Source organism: Narcine bancroftii, chromosome 2 (genome assembly GCF_036971445.1).
Source record: "Narcine bancroftii isolate sNarBan1 chromosome 2, sNarBan1.hap1, whole genome shotgun sequence".
Classification (NCBI taxonomy): Eukaryota; Metazoa; Chordata; class Chondrichthyes; order Torpediniformes; family Narcinidae; genus Narcine; species Narcine bancroftii.
In genome coordinates, this window is record NC_091470.1 from 233,346,799 (window position 1) to 233,360,016 (window position 13,218).

Sequence of the window (13,218 nt, forward strand, 5' to 3'; positions counted from 1 at the left end):
TGAGTGCTGCTTGCTGTTCTGAGAGGGTCATGTAGTTTTGCAAACAGAGAGTCAAACAGGTTTTTTTCTCTCTGAGAGAGAGAGGGAGAGAGATCAGTTCTGCAGTGCTACAGCCATCAGCAGCAGCAGCTGGGACTGGAACAGGACAAGTTGGCAAGCTTGTGGAAAACCCCCATTTTGGAGCCGGGTCATGAGTGCTTAGTTCAGCCTGGTCAAAGCCCTTGTGATCCATACACTTGAAATAAGATAAACAAAAAGGAACTCTGTGGTGACCTGAGAGAAAGAGGTTATCATCTGGAAAACCCTGATGGGGCAAGTTTCTTCAGCAAGACACTGACGTGGCTGATTAAAAGGGATCAGTTTGTGTCCAGGAACAACAAATCTCTCTCTGAAAACTGACAAGAACCTTCCTGAGTGGTAACTATTTACCCTTCAAGGTCACAGAGCCCTGGTCAGCTCGACAACAACGGAAATTATCATTCATTTCAGAATTTTCTACAAAAATACTACATATTTCCAGAAAAGACAATGTAGTAGCTGATCCACTGTTCCGATCTGCACCACTCGAGGTTTTGTCTGTAGATCAAGGTATTCACTACACCGTTTTAGCTGCAGCCCAACAATGTGACGATGAGACGAGTGCAATCACGAACCTGCAATTGAAGGATGTCCAGTTTGGAGTAAATGGCAAACTACTCCTCTGTGATATATCGATGATCCTACAAAACTGCTAAGGGAGACCGTAAGAAAATTGACCTCTATACCACGATCATCACAGGGAGAACACTCTTCATTTGTGCCCGAAGCTCTCAAAAACTGTGAATATGTCTTCGTCTGAAGGGGAACACTTTATAGACACCCTATGGAGGACCTTGTAGGATACTCATACAAATTAGGTCAACCTGTATTTTGGGACATTGGAGGGAAGCCACAGTTTTAACTATTGACAGGCTTAAACCTGTCTTCCCCAATGGTTCTTCACAGAGGTTGACCACCTAAAAGACAGACAAACCTTTCTACCGGTTCTGAGGAGGGGTGGAGGGTGGGGGGGGGGGGTGTTGTGGCGGTGCTATGGTGCCACTTCAACTCCCAGGAGGCATTGAACTAGCCATCAGCCCGGGTCAAGCACGTGATTCGGGCTTTTAAAAGGTTGGACAGGTGATGAAGAGTAAATCCATTTGATTCACTTTAAGAATGCCTTGTGTGGTTATTTCATTGTGTCCACTGCAATTCTTGAACTATCCTTTCGAATTAGAATCTTCATGTTGCTACATTAAGGCAGGGTCACAGCTGGTCCCAATATTTCCCTCAAAAAATGTCCTATTTGCAGGTAGCAGAAGAATGTTCTGTGGACAAATTATAGTTGTTTCTCAATTGCTCAAATGGCATACGATGATGAAAAGTTTACACCTTCTTGTATTCTGGCCCATCATTATATGATACCTAGTGCACTACTATGCTATTGTCAGCAAACCTAAAGATGGAGATGGAACAGTATTTGATTGTAAAGTCATGGATGCATAGAACATAGTAGTCCACTGGTTCTTTCCATGCACATATTACCATATATAACAATTACAGTACAGAATCAGGCCATTTTGGCCCTTCTAGTCCACAATGAACTAATTACTCTCTTCTAGCCCCACCTACCTGCACCCTGCCCAATACCCTCCATTCCCCTCCCATCCATATACCTATCCAACTTTTCCTTAAATGACAAAATGAACCTTGCTGCCACTACTTCTCCCGAAAGCTCATTCCACACAGCCACCGGTCTCTGAGTGAAGAAATTTCCCCTCTTGTTACTTCTAAACTTTTGCCCCTTAACTCTTAACTCATGACCTCTTGATTCAATCTCTCCTACCCGCAATGGAAAATGCCTATCCGCATCAACTCCATCTATCCCTCTTGTAATCTTAAATATAAATTCTCCTCTCAACCTTCTACATTCCAAAGAATAAAGATCTAATTTGCTCAATTGTTCTTTATAATCTAGATGCTGAATCCCAGGTAACATTTCTGTAAATCTTCTCTACACTCTCCCTACCTTGTTGATATCCTTCCTACAATTTGGTGACCAGAACTGCACACAATACTCTAAATTTGGCCTCACCAATGTCTAGAACAGTCTCAACATCATTTCCTAACTCCTGCATTCTATGCTTTGATTGATAAAGGCCAGCATACTAAAAGCCTTCTTCACCTCCCTATCCACATGAGGTTCTACCTTTAGGGAATGATGCACCAATATTCCTAGATCTTTGAGCTCCACTGCAACCTCAATGCCCTCCCATTTATTATGTATGTCCTGTTTTGATTATTCCTACCAAAATGAAGCATTTCACACTTATTAGTATTAAACTCCATCTGCCATCTGTCAGCCCACTCTTCTAAGCAGTCTAAATCCCTTTGCAATCTTTGAAAACCTTCATTATCCACATTTACACCTATTTACTAATCAAATTTACCACCCCAACATCCAGATCATTAATGTATATGACAAACAACAATGAACCCTGAGGCACACCACTTGTCACTGGCCTCCAACCTGAGAGTTATCACTACGACTCCCTGACATCTCCCTTCTAGCCACTGTTGAATCTCAAAATTAATACCTAATGACTGATCCTTTCGAGCTAACCTTCCATGCAGAACCTTATCGAAGGCTTTACTGAAGTCCATATAGTCAACATCCACTGCTCTACCCTCATCAACATTATTTGTCACCTCTTCAAAAAATTCAACAAGATTGGTTATACATGACCTTCCATGCACAAACCTGTGTTGAGTATTCCTGATCAGACCCTGTCTCTCCAGATACTCATATATACTATCTCTAAGAAAGCTTTTCATTAATTTACCTACCATAGATGTCAAACCTATAGGCCAATAATTGCAAGGCTTTCTCCTCAAACCACTTTTAAACAAAGAAACCATATGTGCAATACACCAATCCTCTGGCACTATACCCGTCTCTAATGACATTTGAAAAATCACTGTCCTATTTCCTCTGCTATTTCACTGTCCTCTGCTATTTCCTCACTAACTTATCTCAAGGTCCTGGAGAAAATCCCGTCCTAAGACTTATCCATCTTTATATGCTTCCTCTTTCTTAACCACTAGAGTTTCCATAATTACCCTCTTCGCTTCCTTTACCCTGCTCAATTCAAAATCCTTCTCCTGAGTGAATACTGAAGAAAAGAAATTATTCATCTCTTTTGGCTCCACACACAGTTGTCTGCTCTGATTCTCTAAGAGACCAATTTTATCCCTCAATCTCCTTTTACTATTATTGCAGCAGTCACCTACCTAGCATTTCCTTAAAAGCGTTTCGCCTTTTCAATTTTTAGTGATTCTGCATAAGGAAGATGTGATGGTCCAAGAGCCCTGTTTCTGAACTCAGGATTCAATGACTCTACAACAATGGTCTCATCCTTTTTCTTCCCACTCACATATCACTTTAAGTGCTCCCTATGCCATCGATGCTCTGTGATTAGTAAGGGATTGCATAAGTTGGAATGTGGGTGGAAAGAAAAAGGTTTAAAGACCACTGTTTTAATCGTACCTCATTGACTCATTGTGTGCACTGTTTCATAACTCCAAAGGGAATGGGCCAATAGAAAGAAAAAGGTTGAGAACCACTGGTCTACAACCAAAAGAATATCATACTAGCTGGACTGACCCAGGTTCAATCCTAACCTCGGATTCTGTGTTGATTTGGCACATTTTCCCTGTGAGTGCATGGGCTCCCTCCAGTTTCCTTCCACATCCCACAATGTGAAGGTCGAGGATGGGGGAGGGACGATGGTTAACTGGCCACTGAAAATTGTCCCCAGGGTACAGGTGAATGGTGCAATCTGGAGGGAATAGAGTGGAATGTACAGAGAATGAAAATGGAGTCCAAACATTCAGATTTATTCTCAGACTACATACATGACATCACATATAGCCCTGAGATCCTTTTTCCTGTGGGCCAGGCAGTATTTCTAAGTATTGGGAACTGTAACTGTACTCAGAGAAAAATGTAAACAAAAGAGAGAAATGTAAGCAATCTGTACAAAGACAGAAAAAAATAAATACTCATTAATATATAATGATCAATGTAAGAGTCCTTAAATAAGTCTCTGATGTAAAAATATCAAAGTTCAAAAGTTCAGATTTATTGTCAGAGTACATACAGGACATCACATACAACCCTAATATTTTTTTCCTGTAGGCGAGGCAGAATTTCTACTTTAACGGTCATGCAAAGAACCGTACTCTAGAAAAGATGCGTAAACAAAAGACAGAAGTATTAACAAAGAAAGAAGTGAAAACAAACTGTGCAATATAGAAAATAAACAGTTAACAATGTGCAAAGTTAGAGGCCTTCAATGAGTCCCTGATTGAGTTTGTTGTTGAGGAGTCTGATGGTGGAGGGGTAGCAGCTGCTCCAGAACCTGGTGGTGTGAGTCTTGGGGCACCTCCACCTCTTTGATGGCAGCAGTGAGAACGGAGCCTGTGCTGGATGATGAGGGTGTTTGATGATTGCTGCTGCTCTCCAATGACGGCGTTGCCAGTTGATGTTCTCGATGGCGGGGAAGGTTTTGCCTGTGATGTGCTGGGGTGAGTCCACTACCATTTGCAGGGCTTTCCATTCAGGGGTATTAGTGTCCCCATACCAGGCTGATGTAGAATTACCATAAGTAGGTGCTTCATGGCTAACACAGATTCAGTGGGCAGAATGGCTTGTATCAGTGGTAGATGATGCAATGATTGCACAAACAGGGAGAGTGGCTGGGTCTCCAGTCAGTGATAAACTCTGTAGGGATATCCATGGACCATCGATGAACACTGCATGATTCCTGTCCATGCAATGCCACAGCCTTCTCGTGTCAACATTAGCTCACTCAGAACATGCAGCAGCAAAAATTGGGGGTGGGGGGGGCTTTGTCTTAGCCACTCCCCAATGACTTGCAATTAACATCAGGAAGGGACAGCAAGCAAGGAAAAAGTGACAGCAAAGAGAAGGGGGGAACGGAAAAGGAACAATTGGGAGAGAAAGGAGGAAGAAGAGAGAGCAAGGAAGCAGGAATAAAAGGTGCGACTGGAGGCAGATTGAGGAAATGAGAGGGGGAAAAGAAAGGAAGGAGAGAGAAATCGTGGGAGTGGGAAGGAACGCAGGAGAAGGAGGGTGTGTTAGAGAGAAAGAAAGAGGAGAGGAGTAGAGGAAGAGGGAGAGAGTGGGAAAACAATCAGAGGGAGTGAGAGAAGGGAATGGAAGCAACAACAGACAGAAGAGAGGGAGAGAGAAAGTGGAGTAAGGGAGAGAGGGATGGAGTGAAGAATGAGAGAGCGAAATGAAAGGTGGAGAGGAAAAGCGAGGGAGAGGGGTGTTAGAGGAAAAAGGGAGATGAAATGAAAGGAAGAAGTAAGACAAGAGAAAAAGAGGAGCGGAGCGTGAAATGGGGAGAGGGAGCTAGCAGTCGAGAGATAGAGGGAAGGTTAAGTAGGACTGAGGGAAGAGGGGAAGGAAAGCAGCTATGAAGCAGGAATAAGAGAGTGAGGGAATTCCAAAGAGAAAGAGAGAGGTCTAGAAGGAGGTGGGTGAGGGATTAGAGAAATTACATAGAAATGTAGAGAGCAGGATGGTGTAGGGGCAAGAGGGAGAGGAGGGAAGATGGAGAGGAGGGAAGAGGGGAGAAGGAGAGGAGGGGAGGACAGGAGGGAGAGGAATTGGGGGAGAAGAAGGAGAGGAGGGAAGAGGGGAGGAGGGGAGGGGAGGGGAGGAAGGAAGAGGGGTGGAGGGAGAGGAAAGGTGAGAGGACAGAAGAGAGGAGGAGGGAAGAGGGAGAGGAGAGAAGAGAATTCAGGGAGAAGGAAATGAAATGAAGAGATAGATGGCAATTGAGGGGTAGAACTGAGGGAAGAGAGGATTGAGAAGGGAGGGGAGAACTAGGATAACCAACAATTCCATTAAAGTTATTTCCACAATGTTATGCAAGCTGTGATCGTATATGACAGGCCCAATCTCAGTGGAGAGTGAGGACAATCATTGCCCATTAAGTTGCCCCCACAGGTATATTTAGCCTAGCTAAATGTTGTCTGATCTTCCTGACTCAGGCATCAGACTGACCTCATTCAGACCCTCAGAGCAGTGCCAAGCTTGGTATCTCTGACTCAACATCAGATCACAGGCTGCAAATTCTATCGACTTACCCTTCATCTCCAACTAGAATTTATTTCCACCCTATAATTCCAAGATCTGCTGCGGTCATTTCAATCCAGGCAAAACTACAGGGCTGCATCAGCTGCAGCTTCCGGGGGTTAAATGTCCATCTCTGACAGCTGACATGTTGGGGCAAGGCCCAGCCCAAACCTTCAACTGCACTTCAAGTTGCTACTGGCAGCAGAGAGAAGGGAAGAAGAGGGGAAAGAGAGAGAGAGAGAGAGAGAGAGAGAGAGAGAGAGAGAGAGAGAGGGAGAGAGAGAGAGAGAAAGAGAGAGAGAGAGAGAGATTATAATCAGTCAAATTCAGAAGAATGAGAGGAGATCTTATAGAAACATATAAAATTACGAAAGGGATAGAGGCAGGAAAATTGTTTTTACTGGTAAGTGAGACCGGAACGAGGGGACACAGCTTCAAGATTCAGGGGAGTAGATTTAAGACAGAGACGAGGAAAAACTGTTTTTCTCAGAGTAGTGAATCTGTGGAATTCTCTGTCCAGGGAAGCAGTTGAGGTGACTTCATTAAACATATTTAGTGTTCAGGGAAGCAGTTGAGGTGACTTCATTAAACATATTTAGTATTCAGTTAGATAGATTTTTATATAAAAAAGGAATTAAGGGATATGGGGAAAAGGCAGGTAGGTCGAGTTGAGCCCAATGATCAGATCAGTCATGATCTTATTGAATGGCGGAGCAGGCTTGATGGGCTGGATGGCCGACTCCTGCTCCCATTTCTTGTGTTCTTATGAGAGAGAGAGAGAAAGGGAAAGGTGACAGGGGGAAGAACGGTGGGGGGGGGGGGGGTGGAATTATCCATTATGGAGACTGACCACCCATCTATTGAAGACATTTATGTCGGATACTGTCTCAAGGAAAGCCACCAATATCATAAAGAAATTCCATCACCCTGGTCAGATTCCCTTCCCTCTGCTCCCTTCACAGCACCTCCAGATTTAGAGAGAGAGAGAGAGAGAGAGAGAGAGAGAGAGAGAGAGAGAGAGAGAGACAGAGTGAGAGAGAGGGAATGAAAGTGAAAAGGGGGGAAGGAAGGGAGTGCAATACAATGTTGGCAACGTGACTTCTGTTTGGAGTGAGGGATTCCAACAGCAGGGATTGGATGCACACGTTATTCTGGTGATTCATTAGAGACTACAGGATGTAGGGTGAATGAACACCCTCAGGCTTGCAAACAGTGCAGGGATCAGGAGCAAGGCAGCCCTCTTCCGGTGAGTGGATTGTACTGGATTTCACTTTGCTGTGGTTGTTAAATATGAAAACACTGACACCTACAGACCACAAATAAAAGATGCAGGGACTGACTCGAGCAAGGAGCCTGACCTCCTGAAATGTTGGCTGCTCCTTTCCCTCTCCATCGATGCTGCCGGACACGTTGAGTTCATCCAGCCCCTTCTTCTCAGCTCAAGGTTCCATCTATCTACAGTTCTTAATGTCCCCACAGGGACTGTCTGTTTGTTAAGCTAGTTTACTAGGCTGTATCCATATAAATAGATTCTAATGCTCACAATTAATTAAAGAAAACAATGATGTGTGGCAGCTCACCACTAGGGAGGCGAACCGGCCCCACTTGTAAGCCACGCAGCGGGGCAGCCGGCCAAAATGGCGCCATCGGGGGTTTTCCCGATGGAAATGGTGCCATCAGGGGCTCAGAAGCCCGCGGTGGTTGACCACATGATGCCCAGGTGACGTCAGCGCCTTCCAGTGTGGTTCTCAGCCAGGTCCGGGCTGGGACTATAAGTGCAGCCCAGCAGCCTGCAATAAACTCGTCTGGTTGTGTGTGTTCTTTCAGGAGCAGGGTAGCTGAAAGTGTAGCCCGTTTTTGTAGGTTGTTCTTTCTCAGGAGGGGAGCAACCTGAGATCTGTTATGAAGTTAAAAGCTCACCCCAGATTTAAATTTTTCATTTTAAATTTAGACATACAGCACGGCAACAGGCCCCTCCGGGCCACAATTACATTCAACTGACCTATGAGCCCCCAAACATTTTTTGAGGGGTGGGAGGAAACTGGAGGAAACCCATGCAGACACATACAAACTCCTTTCAGAAATTGTTAGACTCGGACCTGAATCCCTGGCGCTGTGACAATAAAATCTCTGCTGATGTGGCAGCACAGGGCCAAAGGAATGTTCCACTTTTGGAGGTAGTGCCTCTCGTAAGTAACAGGAAACAGTGGTCTCTCTGGTCAATCTGAAATGTCCGCAACCATCATTTGAAAGAACGGGAACAGCTCAAGCTCCAGTGCGAGTCATGTGGCACCTCGACCTCTTTCCTGATGGCAGCAGCGAGAACAGAACGTGTGCTGGGTGGTGCGGATCTTTGATGATTGCTGTTGATCTCTGACATCCACGTTCCCCTTGTAGATTTTCTGGATGGCGGGGAGAGTTTTGCCTGTGCTGTTCTGGGCTGTGTCCACTACCTTTCGCAGTTACTGCAGAGTCCGAGCATGGCCAATTATCCCTCACCCAAGGTGGACTGATCAGATTGCAGGGTCACTATCATTACTGCTGGGTTTGAATTTGCTTTGTTTTTCAGCCTTCACTGGCTGCACTTTCTGAATTACAGCATAATTGTGTATATCTAAGGTAGTTTGATCCTGAGGTTGCAAGACACGTAAGCAAGGCTTTCTTTCTTTCTTCCGCCATGTTTGGTCTCTACACTGCTGAAAGAACAGACCATTGACTTCTGGTGTTGCGATTTGTAGGAGTGCTCATGGATATTGTGCTCTGATCCTTTATCGTCTCTGGGACTTTCTGCTCAATCTCACTCTGCTGGGATTGTTTGGCCTCAAGTACAAAAGCAGGGAATGCTGCGAGAAATGAAGTGCATCCAAACTGCCTGGAACTGGAAAATGTCCCTGAGGTGAATTTGGAGGCGATCACAACTCTGGGAGAGGTTGCGTTGCTTTCTTAATCCATGCCTATAAAGAAAACAGGGTGATGTAACCCAATGATCATTTTTGTCTTAGGACGTAATTCGTTCCATTGTTGGATGTGATGACATGTTACCTATGGGATCCTTCACTTAATTAAAATTGAATTTGAAATAAGACAAAGTTGAAACACCAAAGTCTGCAGATCCTGTGATTGTTGTGAAAACATAGAAATGTTGGAGCAACTTGACAGGAGGAAATGCTGGATGAATTAAAACCCAGAAACATGGACAAAAAAAAATCATTTAAATGGCTGGCAATATTACTACCATTTAGAATTGTGTAAATGTTGAATTTTGTAGACCATTTTTATGTTAAATTTATGGGTCTACTCTGACATGGATGCTACTTTTGAGAGGCTGAAATTCACACTATAATCAGTGGTAGAAGTTCAAATGGTCTCTAAACGAATCAAGAACAAAACCACAAGGAATTCCAGTCTGCGCATCAAAACACGTATCCGACCAAGGGGGAGGTTGGGACCACGCTAAATATCTGTGTGGTCAGAAGCGTCAGGTGGGCACCTGGGGCTGAGATGAGAGTCTGCGATCGAGGTGTTGGGAGCTCCGGTCTGTGGGCGCCCAGGGTTGAGAAGTCACGATCAAGGCGTGAGGAGCTCTGGTCTGCGGACGGCCAAGGCCAAGGCGAGAGGGTACGGTCGACTTTTACATGAGATATATGCAAAATTCCAGATTTGGGGGGCCAAAAGTAAGGGATCGACTTTAACATGAGATTGACATTTACATGGAATTGGTTTTGTGCATAAGATTGGCAGTTACTGGAGGGGGTCTGATATACTAGGGAATAACACTTTGTTTTAATCATCTCACAATAAATATTTGAAGCAGACAGTTGAAGCCCATTTGACCAAGAGGAGGGCCACAATTAATTAAACCCAAGATGTCTGGCTCTAAAGCATGTGTGTTTTCCAGGAATATTAACATATTTAAGTGTGGCAAGCTCTATCTTTCTTTGAATCATGGAGACACATTTTTATTCTCCTACATCCTTTGCACCAGCCTTTTTGGTTTTCCTCATCTGGTTTTAGGAGGCTCACACCAGAAACACAAACTCTGCAGATGCTGAAATCCTGAGCAAACACAGAGAAGTTGGAGAGACCCAGCAGGTCAGTCAGCATCCATGGAGAAAGGCTGCGGGATGCTGGAGATTGCGGCCAAGGGACTCGCACCAGGCTGTGGACTGCCTTGAAACTTGCTGAAGGGGATTGGAACCGGGCCGCCAGGGGGTGCTGAAGGTGCTGGAGGGCTTCTAATCATATCGGAGATTTGGATCTGGCGCTCAGGCTGCCGATGGTTTGGACTGGACTCTGTGCGGCTGCGGAGGCTGCGGCAGCACTGGAGGCGCATCCACGGACACTCGGTGACTCTGGGGGGGATGACTCTCTTTTGGTTCTGTTTCTCTCACTGTAAGAGGCAATTTCTGCCGATGGTGAATCTGTCCACCTTACAGCCAACAAAAGGCAATTTCGTGTAATATATTACATGACAAAAAAATTTAATCTTGAATCTTGCGAGTTCGATATTCAACGTTTTAGGTCAGGATCAACTCGCCAGACAAGACCGAAACATTCAGTCCCCATGATCTGACCTGCTGAGTCCCTTCAGCTTCCTTTTGCATAGAATGTTCACATTCCTGTGTTGAAAGGAAGGACCATCATGGAGGTCGGGCTATCCCAGAATTCATTATGCTGGTGAAAGTCCTGCATAAATACGCAGCCCACTGAAGTTTCTTTTCTGTTGATCTCAATGTACAGTGGCCCCAGCGATCACAAGCTGCTCTTTGCTAAATCTTGATAATAATACGTGTGATCACATTCCTCAGGTTTGAGATTTCAGATTTATTGACAGAGAACGTACATGACATCACATACAACCCTGAGATTTCTTTTTCCTGTGGGCCAGGCAGAATTATCACTTATTGGTAGTGCAAAAAATGTGTACACAATATACACATGTAAATAAATGAAGACATGTAAAAGATAATGAATGTAAACAAACTGTGCAATACAGCAAGAACAAAAAGAAAATCAATAAAGTGCACAAGTAAGAGTCCTTAAATGAACCACTGATTGAGTTTGTCATTGACCGCAAGCAAAATCTCAGGTTTTCTCTTTGACGTAAAATTCCCAACAAGTTGAGTCATTGTGGAAGATGCGCTAAAGGGCAGTTTTAGAAAACATTAAAAACCTTGATGTACCATAAGACTCCTCAAGCCTAGCCTGACTCCATGCCTCTCATTGTCTCCCTGCCGTGACGAATGTTGGGAGGCCTGTTTTTGATCAGTTCTGGTGTGGTTTCCAAAAAAACAAACAATAATATTGTTGGAAATTTTGAACAGCGACCCTGACGATGGTAAATTAACCAGCTTTAGAAGACTTGGCAGCTGTAACCATCAAACAAGTCACCTCAACACATAAACCCCTGGGTCAGGACATTCAGCCAGGCATACTTGGACCCAAAGTAAAATACAAAAGGCTGCAGACACCGTGGTTGAAATAAAAACACAATGCTGGAGAAACTCAGCAAGTCAGACAACGTACATACAGCAAAGGTAAAGATACATAACCAACGTATACTTAGATCCAGTTTCCCTTTGGTCTTCTGATTAATTTAGGGGTCTTTGTATTTTTGCTCAAGTAGGTGAATCAAGAACAATGAGCCATAATCCTTAAATGAGAGCCTTTTATAACCGGAATACGGAAGCAATTTTACATTGTTTAATGAATAACTGGAACTCACCAGCGAAAGACAGGGATAGTGAGGACATGGTAACTTACAAATGTAGATTTGATGGGTTGTGGTTGGGATAATCAAAAGATCACAAATAAGCTTGGAAGAAAAGGAGAGGAATGAGAGAGGGAAGGTTCAGTTTGCTGAGTAGGTTTATCGAGGTTAGCACAACATTGTGGGCCAAGAGCCTGCAGTGTACTGTAATGTTCTGTGTTCTAAGTGTTAGGTCTGCTTTGTTCATGAATGAGTGAGACAAACACCAGGCTGAGTCGAAATCAGGGTTCTTTGTTCTTTATTACCGGATTGTAACACTTGCGACTAACAAAGTTAGTCGGAGAATGCATTCTGCCGTTATCAGCAAAATGGTGATTTTTATACCCTTGGATACATGCTTAGAACATCATCATATCATTACTTGTCCAATGACTAAAACTGTTGCTATCCTTTCCCTGCTAGCTTCCTGCCTCTCAATCCATCAATGTCTCTCTTATCTTGTAAGTACAAGGATGCATTCTGTTACTCCTTAGTACTGGGTGACTCCTTCTCCGGTCCCATCTCATGATGTTTTACCTAACAGGAGTACAAGGACACCTCCCCTTCTTGTTACTGCCCTGTACAGGGTAACTCCCTACACATTCCCATCTCATGATGTTTTACCTTACATAAGTTAAGTTTAAATTTAGACATACAGCAGGGTGACAGGCCATTTCGGCCCATTTACACCAATTAACCGACAACCCTGGTACATTTTTGAAGGGTGGGAGGAATCCGGACCCCCCCCCCCACCCCAGGGAAATCCCACACAGACTCAGGGAGAACATACAAACTCCTTACAGGCGGCGCGGGAGTTGAACCCCAGTCCTGATCGCTAGTGCCTTAACAACGTTTGCCGCCAAGTTCAGGTAGCTCAAGTGGAAATGCATACTAGCCATGATTCATATGAATGAGATAACATTCCCTTTATAGGATATGCGCTTTGTTAAGATTGTCATTTATTTCCCATTCCTAATTGTCCTTGGCAAATTCAATGGCAACACTCCATCCGGTAAATGGACCAATTCCTTAACCTGTTTCTCAAACTTCAGGGATGACAAAGCTGAACCTAAAGGTGTGTACTCACAAGTACAGAGCGTGCTTTGATAGTTGAAAGAAAAGGAAAAAGTCGTCTTGTAGCGGCTGCTAATAGCAGCACCACTGAAATGAAGCATGTCCACACAACACAAGGGTGAACCAATAAATGACTTAACTTGAATTTGTCGTGCTGCTTTGAGTGGACGACCCACTTCCTGTCCGTGGCTGAAGGGAGTGACAACAG